Below are 13,091 nucleotides of genomic sequence, written 5' to 3' on the forward strand. Positions count from 1 at the left end.
AAGAAAATTGCTACTTTTGTACAAAAAACATAACGCCAGTAATTTGCATCTCTTGTGACCATAGAAACGAAAGAATAATATATCAGAGACTATTGATTTTATTAATGTGATTAGAGAATCTTATCCGTTACGATCTATATTGTGAACTAATTACTGATTGCTAAAGTTTTGGAACAGTTAATTTCACGGAATTCATAAACTGCAAGGTAAGAACATCTCTTTTCTCAAACCTAAATTACCATTAACTTTAGGAATGCAGGTATTTTATATTTCTTTTCGTTTCTTTGAGAACTTGTTACAACGTACTTCAACTTTTTAATTGAACAGTCGACATCATTTGAATTTCTTCTTTTTCCTCGAGGGCACTGAATACCTACCCACAATCTAGCTGAATCTTTTGCCAACTTTTGTGATACACTTTCGTTTTTGGTTTTGTTTTATTTTTGCATGTAAAGGTGTAACATTGAGATCTACCGGTTACTGAATATCATTAATTCAATTCTAGACAATGATATATTTGATTAACGCGACGGGGGAGGGGAGTTTTTCATATCAAAGTATATTAATATATTTCATACTTCGTTGAACAATATTTATTGCAATATAGTATGCATGATTTATAACATAATAGAATATAATATAACCCATCCATAAACAATCACATCGTTATGTAAGTCATGGTTGGTGGTACAAGAAATGGAATGTGGGTGTCAGTATACAGAATTATTTAACTTGTAACAAGGAAACATACAAGTTAAATAATATATTAGTTCAGTGTAGACACACGTTTGGGTTCCTTCCCAGCTGATATGTATGAACAGTATTAAGGCACAGATTAATATAGTCGAGTGGTCTTTTCAAATGTTGCTCTAAATTGTAAGGTCAATATCGCCTCTTGTTATGCATAATATTGTATTAGAAGTTTAGATTAGACATGTAGGTCCTATTCGTTTTTAGTACATTAAGCAGTGAAAGTTCATAAGCATGGCGTTTTTTTCATGTTTTTTTTTTCAAATTTTCAATGATATTTATCAGAGGCTGCTCATCCAGCTGTATCAAACTATTATTTTCAAGTAGACATATGCTATTTATAAAAACGTGTTGTTTGGACACGTATAGCCAAAAAATATGCCAACCTTTCGAGGCCATGCATACGCTTCGGTATTCGTTCGTATCTTAACTGGATCTGTGGTTTTGTGATGTATATAGCTCTGAATTTTTTCAAGATATTTACCAACACGATGTTTTGTACATCAGTGCTTGTCGCCAATGCCTTAATATCAACACGCTGTAGAACTTGGTGGCAAACCTTAATCTCGGCTTTGGAACTAAATCAAATTATGGCAATTATATAGTTCAATGGACATCTGCTGATTGCCGAGTGTCTGTTTTCCATCTTAAGGTGCAATATTAATAAAGACTCATATTGTGTTGTCTTTGCTGATTATGTGCTTCATTATACCCACTGCGTAACATAATCATTTTGTGACACCTAATCGTGAAGAAAATATTTGTTAGAAAAATTCTTCAATAACTGAACGTGTGAATATGTGTTAAAATTGGATATTTTTCGTCCTACTGTCTCCACGATTCTGGTTACTCTTTCATCACTTATTTTTAGCAAACTTGTTAACAGTTAAACGGGCTTTACATGTTCATGGAAACAAAACAAAAACGAGCTTGAACTGTTAATGACTTTCCTACGCCTCATATACAGCAAATAACTTGTGTTTAAATATGAATGTGAAAACCAACAAATTTGAATGAGATGACGAGATGAGACAGATATATTCTTATGAATAATACATTTTTTCAAAAAATGAATAATTTTAGAATATCTTTCAATCAAGGTTTGCCAGATAGTTCGTGCGATTTGTGTCGGAGTTCATGCTTGACGTTATGATTTCCTCTGGAACACGGATTTCTGCTTCCATGGTTTCAGCCTGTTACCAATCTACATTATGTTACAAATTATAATAAACTATTCAGGTCGTTATATACCAAAAACGACACGACACTGCAAAAATTAGAAACGATATAAACAATTTGGGTATTATTCACATGTCGATTAATCTTGTGCAGTGATGTGTCGTTTTTGGTGTATAAAGGCCTTTGTTCATACAATGAACTTCCTTGAATCTAGAAACTTAATCTTTCTAACGTTGTATAATACTCACCGTGGGAAAAGTCTTCAATACATTTTAATGTCTGTTTGGTGCTTTTTTTCTAATCTGTTCTAATTTTCAGCCTTCAGCTTTACCGCTCTTCTTGTTTCTTGTTTCTTGTTTGAATTTTGCGTTCAATGTTATTGATGGTTTTCAACCATTGGGTTGATTTAGAGATTTGCAATTATTGAGCAGATATCATTGATGTGCCCTGTAAATAGGTGAAAGCACATATTCTTTCTGTGGACACTCAGCTTTAGGTTAAACCTCTTGTATTGAATATAAGCCCTTTTTATAAAAGCTTGACCCGTCAAACTTTCACTTCCTTGGTTGTTATATCCGGATATGACGTCATCAAGGTATAGTATGTGACGATATTATAGTATATCTCTTTTGTGTTGTTTTGTCGGGATAATATGCGTACTGCCTACATCAACATCAACATAGAATTCCCAGTAACAAGCAGTTATTTTATGTAACCTGTCATTTCACTAGATGTATTGCAACTACAAGTGTAATGCATTTTCTTAAGGGTGCTCTCTGACTAAAATCGTGAGAAATACCTTTCTCCGGATATCTGAAGAAAGCGAAAACTTACGAAGGTCGCATACAGAATAATTACAGAAATTTATCTTAAAGAAAAGCAGGTCATGATATTTCCAGCAGATGACAGGTCGAGGAAATACACTAATGGCATCTAATACCGAAATACTATGCTGATTACTTCAGACAACAATTCATAGTCATTGATAGACTGCAATTTCGAAATAATGATTATTTCGCAATATTGTGTTTTGACCATGAAATCGCCGAATACTATGTGACTATTATAATATAATAATGTGGCAAAACAGTGGCATACAAATGATCATGTGTTTAAGCCACGAATATACAGTAGAAAATAAAACAAGTGAACACATGCGGACACGATTCCTTTCTACTGTTTTCTGCTGTATCGATGATAGACTGCAATTTCGAAATAATGATTATTTCGCAATAGTGTGTTTTGACCATGAAATCGCCGAATACTATGTGACTATTATAATATAATAATGTGGCAAAACAGTGGCATACAAATCATCATGTGCTTAAGCCACGAATATACAGTAGAATATAAAACAAGTGAACACATGCGGACACGATTCCTTTCTACTGTTTTCTGCTGTATCGATAATTCCGCATCGTACACCGCACCGTACATTGCTATTCTCGATTTTGAAAACCAACAAAGTTAACTAATAGATAAGAGAAAATAAGTCTAACATAGAGTAATATCTAAGATTCAAGTATTCCATATGAAGAATATATAATTTTCGCAAAATACCAGATACATTTCTTATCTAAATATACAACTCGACAATCAATAATATGTCTGTATCCACTCTTCTACCATGCATGTTGGGCAATTGCATATATGCAAAAAAAAAAACACTTGGGTCTTTTAGAGATTTTGCAGTCGCATGTATGACGGGTGTGGCGCCAGACAGTGTATGATTACTCTTCTGGACACATGATACCACTCTTCATTATCAAAATACTTACTCACTTATGATTGATATACATCCCCAAAAGTTCATTAGCTGCTACCAATGTTTCGCCAAAATGTTGTTTTGGATTTCTGAGTTTGTTTTGCGGTTCGATTCGTCAGAGCTTGGTTTATTTATGTACAATTTTGCAATTAGGCAAATAAATAAATAGACTAAAAGATGATTTAAACGAAAACTGTTTTCTTAACTAGAAATACACATACACGTATTCAGTTTTGTCAGTGTTGGCAGATCGAGAACTACTACACAAATACGTGCATTAATTGATCTTGCATATTTGTCAGTGAAAGACATTTCTGAAAATATCGAAAACTTGAAATCCGCGAACATGGTGGCCAGAAAAACGTTCTTACTGCGCTGCTACTGCGATGGAAAATTGGCACAGAACGTGTAAAGGTCGTTGTGAGGACACGCTAGGCATGGTCGTGTAATTGTCGCCATTGTCGGCACTATTCGTCGAGTCACTGCGTTTATTTTGGACATTTTTAACACAAACGCCAATGCTTGAAGATCTGTTCTACAACCCGTGGAAAGCACCATCGGATCTAGAAGATCCTCAGACAAGCGTTATAACAGCTTCTTGGCGGTATAAAAGCCCGGCAAAGACGCTGCAAAAACCTAAGAACACAATATGGTCGCATAACTCGCTTAATGGGGTCGAGTGTTCTAAAGTATTTTTTTTCTTCGCTTTCCTTCAGTTTTGACCGCGACTAGTACATGTCCAGTCGCTGTAAGATCGCCAAATGGTCACAGCCCGATATGACGGGTCTATAAGTTTTAAAATCATTAATAATCTTTTATATTGAAACGATCACGATCATGTTTATAGATATATTTCTTGTAAATTCCTGAAAAAAATTTGTATTTGAAGAGATAATATCATGAACAGTTGGATTACTAATATAAAAATTGTCGATGATGAGTTAAAAGATATATTTGCTTTGAAACGTGCAGAAACGCATGTAAACACGCCCTAACAATTATAACAGCAAGTATTGTTTACTAGGTTTACACTTTATTGAAAGAAATATTCCTATATCTTTCTTCGTAATAATTCAATATTTACAATGATTAAAGGCAAAGAAGCGGTTTCAATTGACCCTGTATACCTTTGAACATGTATTAAATGCAATCAAAATGCAGTTTAAATCAACTTTATGTTCATTATCAGTGTAAAGGTGGCCATATTAATTGATATATTAAAACATTCTTGAGCAATCTATCTGATCGAATGCACCAACGTAAGGTCATGCAGTCGATTATTCGCATATAATGTGGCTTTATGGAACATTGAACGTTTGTACTGAAAAAACATCATGCAATCAAATGTGGCGTTTTTTGAACACTGATCCTTTGTACTGTAATAAGGCCATGTAGTCAAATATTCCCATCTACTTTGGATTTTTGGAACATTAGTCTGCATTTGGAAATGCCATGCATTCAAATGTGAACTTTTGAAACATTAAACGATCGATCGGGATAAACTCGTGCCGTCAAATTGGCCGTGTGTACTGAAATACGGTGAAAATTTGTACTGATATACGGCTGTGCAGTAGAATTTGTCCTAATAATGTGGGTTTTTGAAATGTGTGCAGTGAAATCCTCCATTCCGTGTTTGAACGCCAGGACAAAACTAATATAATATCTATCCAAATGCAATTTTGGAACCTTGAATGCTGCATTTATAGGCAGTAGGTACATTAATTAATCACAAGCAGATAGACCTATCCATATTGCAAGCCAGAAGACAAAGCCAAAATGGGTATAAAATAAGTTCAATAGCCATCCCAGATCGTTCAAGATAGATAGGTCATCACGAAAAATATATAATTTTAAAGACATTCTCCAAGTTACTCAGAAAACGTATTGTCCGCGACAAAAGTGAAGAATTTCCATGGATTAACTGTGATCTCAGCAAAGTAAAGTTAGAAACATTGGCATAAAATTATTGCTTCATATAAAATCATCAACCACTCCTTCGAGAATAGTTTGTTAAGGATTACTCATCTCGACACATATTTCATCGATTTTCGTCTGAAGCAATGTTAAAATTTGAATTTTTTCGATCGAATTGCGGAAGATCAATATTATTTTACTCTTAATAACCCGTTTATAATGGTATTGTTTTTATAATGATGACTACAATTCAAGACTAAAACTAATATATTTTCCTTCTGCTACATTTCTTCGACCGAGATCTTCTTTTTGTATTCTTGAGTTTCCTGTCTCTTTTTTTTCATTTTCTCGCCTCAGCTAAGAAGATTTCTTATCACGTTATGCTTTCAATTAAAGGTATACTACCTCTTAGGATGACCAAACAATTGAAATTTTTAAACTTGGCCAAAATGAGTCTTTGTTCATCAGTGGACTTACCTGGTGTCCTAACTATACAACATAATCCAATAAATCCATAAAATTAAGTAATAATTCATTAAACTTAAAATTATTTAGTTTAATAGATATATCGCCTTATATAGAGATTCTATTCTTTAGTCATGGTACCTGGTAAGTCCAACTGATGAATATAAACACTTATTGACCAGGTTTTGGAATTTCAATTTTATGTCCATTCTAAGAGGTTGTAGCCCTTTAAATACTGAATGTTTTGTCATTCCAATGCTGTTGTTAAAGAAATCATTAGTATTCTAGGAGGTAATCCCTGCGTCCTTATTAACCTACAACTTGAAGACAATTATTTGTTCCAATCAAGACGTGTAGGTCAACCAACCTTCCATGAAATGGGAATTATAATGAATGGAAATGGAAATCATTATGCATATAATTTGTTTACTTCCTTCTAGTTTGTTGTATTTGTTGAATGCGTGAGTAACTTGCCCAGATTTTTAAATGAACTGAATTTTACTTCCTAGTTTTCTGCTCTACAGTGACGGGTGCCACTTTCCCTAAACTGGGGGTACAGAAAGGGTGAAGACTGACTAAGAGGGACAGATTCGATATTTTTCAGGGGTAAATTTGAGTATAATTATGTAAATCGTCTTCAGAAGTACTACACATGTATGAATATCACTTTCTCTTTTTTAAATATGTCTTTTCTATACAAGACAGAGTCTAAAGAAAAGACGAGTCGTCATGTCAACTTTCAAAATTTATTAATTTCGGACACACATGGATTGAAGGATCACATTTCGACGGTAAACTATGAACACTATTATTGATTAGCTCAGTGAAATAAAAATCAGTTTCTGAGACTTAAGTACGATTGTCAAAACGGGTGACGAACCTGTCCCTAGCAATCGCTGGAACCAATAACTGATACGTCACAAGACACAAGTGCAACACAGTGACATGCATATAATATAACCACTTTTTTGCATATCTGTTAAGATTCTTTGCCTGTGGGTTAAATAGTGTCATTAAATTCTAATCGCACGGTACGTTATTGGCAATAATACATACATTCTCTTCTATTTCTGACTGAAGTTTTTCCAATTAGAAAGACTAGACAGATTTATAATTCCAAATAAATGAATTGCTTTTAGCTAGAGTGTGTTGCGCGATTAAGGTTTCAAATTCCAGATCTAGTATTACAGCCTATCAAACTTGTTGAATTTATGAATAGGTACTAATGAGTATGAAAATTGCGATTTGCACTTTAACGGATTATCAGTGTCCTTAAAGTATGACATTTTGTATCAAGTTCATGGACTTTGGACTAGGTGGCTAATTCCGCTAATAGAAAATAAATTCCAAATTGATCTTTGCAGATTGCGCGGTAACTATAGTTGAAGCCTTAATAGCTAATCGTAAGCGCCAAAGTGGGTGGTCCATAATAAAAAAATCTATAACGTTTCGAGAATTTTAATGAATTATCAAAGCTAATACCAAAATATTTTTTCCACAATAATACATAAATATCAGACATCTGTCCATCGTTTGAATGAATTTGAAATGCCAGCCGTTTGTAAACTTCCTTATCAACAATATAACATCCAAAGTAATTCCATTAATTTCAACTTTTGAATTGAGCAAATGCTAATCGTGGCAACTATTTTAGGACAAACCACCCAAAACACCATGTAGCCATCTCAATAGCTGCAGCTCATGAATGTGGTTTAAGAATCCTTCCACATTGCCGCTGGTGAAGACTGTTAAGGGTCACCTGACAAAAGAATGGTTTGATTCTGCGTTGCGCATTTAAAAATGTCCTTGATCACAAAAATATCTCTTTGTTGAATAATTAAAATTCAAATATATTATTTCTTCGTCAGAAGATTTGAGCTGCTCTTTCGACGAAATACTATCAATTTTCAAAAAAGAAATTGCATTGAAATTAGTAGACTATTGTCTTTCAACAGCACAAAGCAATTACTTCTTTTTAACAACGTTAAGATCTGCATTCACATATCATAGTAATACTTTACGGCATAACTGAATGGTGTTTATTGCAGGAAACCACAGGCACAACTGTAGGTAAATTAAGAGTTAACGCCTAGCGTATGTTTTCTATTTATCATAATTAGGATCAGAGACTTGTCATCATTGACTTTTAACATTCCCCATTAATATATTATGTGTTAATATAATACATAAAAACACGTGTATTATCTGTGCGTACATACATTACCAATACATACTATCTAATAGCAGATACTTATCAATTAAAGGGTTAAACCTTTCTAGAGAATATCAGGCGAGGGGCCGAGCAGTGACACATTGTTCACTATGTAAAATGGGGGGGGGGGGGATCAAGTGGAGCAAGCATCATTTCTGGGGGGGGGGGGTCATCTTTCTGCCCCCCAGTAGAAACGCCACTGTGGTGACAGTTTATCTTGCACCAAACCATTATGAATTAAATAACGGTCGTTTCCAATTGCATAATGACCTTTTCCATGCAATCCAACTTTTTTATATTTTTTATTTTAATCCCTAGGTGGAAGATGATCATATTAAATTTCTACATCATCGGGGTCTCGAATTTTATGCTACTACAATGTAAACTTATACATACGTATTACACATGAAACGGTACTACTTCGACCCCGTTTCTCAAATATTCCTAAGACCGAATTTACTCGTTCTTTTGACGTTATCAAATCTTTAATTTATAATGTTTACGATATTTTAAGAAACAGGGTTCTGTTTCGATCCGTACCTACATACCAAAGAACGTATCAATGTTATGTCAAAGGTCTACAATGCCTCTAGATTAACACTTGCATAACCACAAAAATTAACGAAGACTGAGATAGTTGCATTATGACCCTCATTGCAGATTTGTTCATGGTGGACCAATAAAAAATCAAAAGAAACAAAAGCTCTCAGTAGTGGTGACCAATACTGTAATTGTAATTATTCAAAAGAAAATGAGGATTTTCGGTTAAAATAGCTTGGTCTTTTTCTAATGCAAAATAAACGAGATTTTTATGTTGTTCAGGTGGCCATAATGATTTGAAGGCGCTTAAATACTAAATTCGTGATAAATGGCTTCTCACCTTAACCCAGCTGTTTAAGTTATAGACAAGAAGATAGTATAATATAAATAATGGTTTTAGATCATCATTCTATGATTGCCTCAACATTGGTACTTAGTTCATTATGGGTTACATATGATAACATCGTTTGGTTCTCAATGTATCTCTCGTACTCTTTTTCTGTAACAAAATGTAAAGCGCATTTCATTGAAGAAATTCTGTTTTTTGCCTTCAGAAAACTTGAGAGTTTATCTTTCCTTTACCTAGCTTGACATCATTTTGTAGCATGTATGTTTGACAATACAGCGATTGCATCCTAGTAAAACAGCCAATCAGATTATTCGATAAAAAGACCTTTAATGGCTGCGCGCTTAACTTCTAGTATACAATCGTACAATCCAATCAAATTGCTTAAAAACTTCCGCGATACCATGTGCCTAATGAAGTCAAGGTATTATAATGAGTAAGCCCTTGATATTCTGAAGATGCAGCTTGATATGCCTAGTTACTGGTCATTTACCTTGTAGCGTCCTTGCATGATAACAGCATTTACGTGTGTTTCATCTCACAGTACTATAGCCCGATAGAGACGAAGCCATTTTGAACTGATACTTTTTGGTAGACGATCATCTTTCACATACTTTCAGACAACAGACAAAAATAACATATGATCTCAATGATCTACTTCCACATGAGGACAAACAGTCCAGACCATTTATTTACTTCTTTATGATCCCAAGGGACATGGTTCTATTTAAGATTTATCGTTAAATTGATATGTGACCTTTGAATCCTGTCATTAAGTGTCTATGTGAATAGATGGAGGTTTCGATGTAGACATACTGAAACTACTTTTTTCATCGGCCATCCGATGATTACCATATGTTGATCATGACCTTCGTATCGCTTTCGAAGTTATCGATTTTCTCATCAGTCTTTAAATATTTAATATATAATATATAATATATTAATATTTAAATATTCATATCTTGTCCGGTGGGAGTTACCTTTTGACAAACATGTGATGTTCTTAGATGTATATATCATTTTCACTACTTCAATATTTCTAAATCTTTCTTCGTCACTTAAAGAGCCATGTGTACCATTCGTTTGACCAATCGCACTAAGTCCCAGAAACGGGATTTTTTTAGATTAGCTAATCAGTAAAAGACTACCTTCGCAATTTAAGCCTTCAAATTCAAGTGTACACAGAATTATCTGCGTTTAAAAGTTAAAAAAAGACAACTTATATAGAAATAGAAAGTTTAATTCCTAGCTTGAGGTATTTTTGAAGGAATTATACGATTTTCGTACGGTTCTAGTACTTCAATTTATACGCATTCAAGACCTAAATCAATCCCCGAAAATGGCACATCTGTCCCTTAAGGTCATCTAAGAGTTAAAAGTTACCTTTTATTATGAAATACTTACTCACTTATGATTGATATACTTCCTCATGTGAAAAGTTCATTAGCTGCAACCAATGTTTTGCCAATATGTTGTTTTGGATTTCGGTTCATATGGTTAGTACCCGGTTTATTTATTTCAAAAGATTTTATATATCGCCCCTCATCAGGGCTTCTTGTATAGAAATGAGTTAATATTTCCCAACGTTTGATTTTCCAACGGAATAATATTCAAAGTAACCTACATGAAAGAGAATTATCGATTATATATCTTACATGTACAGTACAGAACATCGTTAAAGTAATATTAATTGCAGTCTTAATTGACTCAATTTATTCCATCCGAATGGGATTCTTATTCCCAGTAAATTCAAAATCTTTCAAATGTATCCGGAATTGAACGTCTGGCCACATTACCGGTGCTGTGACATGCATTTCCTTTATGTTATAGATCTGGTAACTGGACATAAGGATTAAGATAAATGTAATGTAAATTCTTTTACGTATAAATAAATTAACTGTAAGAATAGATATCTTTATTTCCTCCAATAATGGAGATTTACAAGAACATACAGAAGTAGCATTACATTGACGAAACAATCCGAACTGCAAAACGAAACCCGAATTCCAAACGACATATTGGCGGAACTTTACTGGCAGTTAAAGCAGCAGTATATTACTACAAAATAGTAATCAAATGGGTATACTGAACTAAGGTTGATAAAGGGGGAGGTGGGTTGAGACTACAGACAGTATTCTCATAACGGGGCTTGCCAAAACGTGTTCCTGACTACCGCTAATCGACTTTTGTCAAAAACAATTAGTTTGACGGTACTGTTATTTCAAAGGAATATGTACAAGTCAAGGCGTCTATATCTGTTTGTTTAATAAAAAAAAATAAAATCCATTGAATTGTTACAAATCGATTTCCCATGACATCATTTTTGAAGAATGCGAAAAATAAAAAATAAAAGCTGCTTATTATGAGTCAATAAACCTCATATTGATTTTACATGAGCAAATTCTTTCTTCTTGCTTATCACAAAGAAAAATTATTCATACTAGGTTGATATTATTTCCTATTTGTTAACTGACTGCATTTATTTTCTGTTTATCTTACATAACAGAAAATGTTTCGCAGTTATCATATTAGATAACATCTGTTTATCATGCAGAATAACGCATTTTTCTTGTTGATCATGAAGCAAACCATCATACATTTGTTCTGTTTATCATACATAATATAAAATATTTGCTGTTTATCATATTACACTACCGCACATATATGTGTTCTGTTTATCATAACAGAAAATGATTCAAGGTTTATCATACTAAAATGATGAGCATTTTCTGTTTATCACATAATATAACATATTCATATGTTACAAATATGTTTCTATCATTAATAAACTGCATACACATTTTATACACTGTTTATCATTTACATTTACTAACTGTATATATATGACATATAAACACATTGTGTACAATTTATCATGCAGAATATAAAATTAATTGCGTTTATCATATTAACATGTGTTCAGTTTACCATGCATAATAGAAAATATATTATTAATATGTGTTCTATTTATCATGCATAAAAGAAACTATATTGTATTTATCATATTAACTAACTGTATGTACATGTGTTCTGTTTTCCATTAAAATAATGTTGTGTTTAGCATATAAGCATGTGATTAGTTTATAATTCATAACAGAAACTTTATTGTGTTTATCATATTAACTAACCGCATGTATATATATTTATCATACATAAAATATGTTTCTTGTTTAGCATATTCATTAACTGTATTTACACGTGTTCAGTTTACAATGCATAAAAGAAACTATATTGTGTTTATCATATTAACTAGCTGTATATACACGTGTTTATAATGCATAGTTAAAAATGTATTGTGTTTATCATATTAACTAACTGTATATACAAGTGTTCCGTTTACAATGCATAATAGAAATATATTATGTTATCATTATTAACATGTGTTTGTTTGTTTACAATGCATAATAAAAAATAAATTGTTTATCATATTGACAAACGTCACAAACTGTATATTATATATGTGTTCTGTTTACAATGCATAATGAAAAATAAATTGAGATTATCATAGTAACTAACTTTATATACAGGTTTATCCTACATAATAAAGTATAATAACTTTTTTTATGATATTTACTAACAGCACACACATGTGTTCTGTTCATCATACACGACATAACACATATCATGTTAATCAAATTTAAATGAGGTTGGTATCTGCACTTTTAGTAAGAATTTGTACTTCATGTTCGTTCACACCTGCGATAAAATGTGGCGACAGATAGCGCGGCTATTTAAATATTCGGTTAAGGACTGTCCTGTTTACGATAAATGTAATAGCTAGAGCATTCTAGTACTTTGACATAAATCAAAGATTTCCATTGATGATAAAGGCATAAATGTACTTAACGACTTTATGTTGTTATTATTTCTACAATAACATAACCGAATTATTACCGAGTTTTGACAAAGGGATGATAATG

The sequence above is a fragment of the Lottia gigantea genome, assembly GCF_000327385.1.
Source record: "Lottia gigantea unplaced genomic scaffold LOTGIsca_78, whole genome shotgun sequence".
NCBI lineage: Eukaryota > Metazoa > Mollusca > Gastropoda > Lottiidae > Lottia > Lottia gigantea.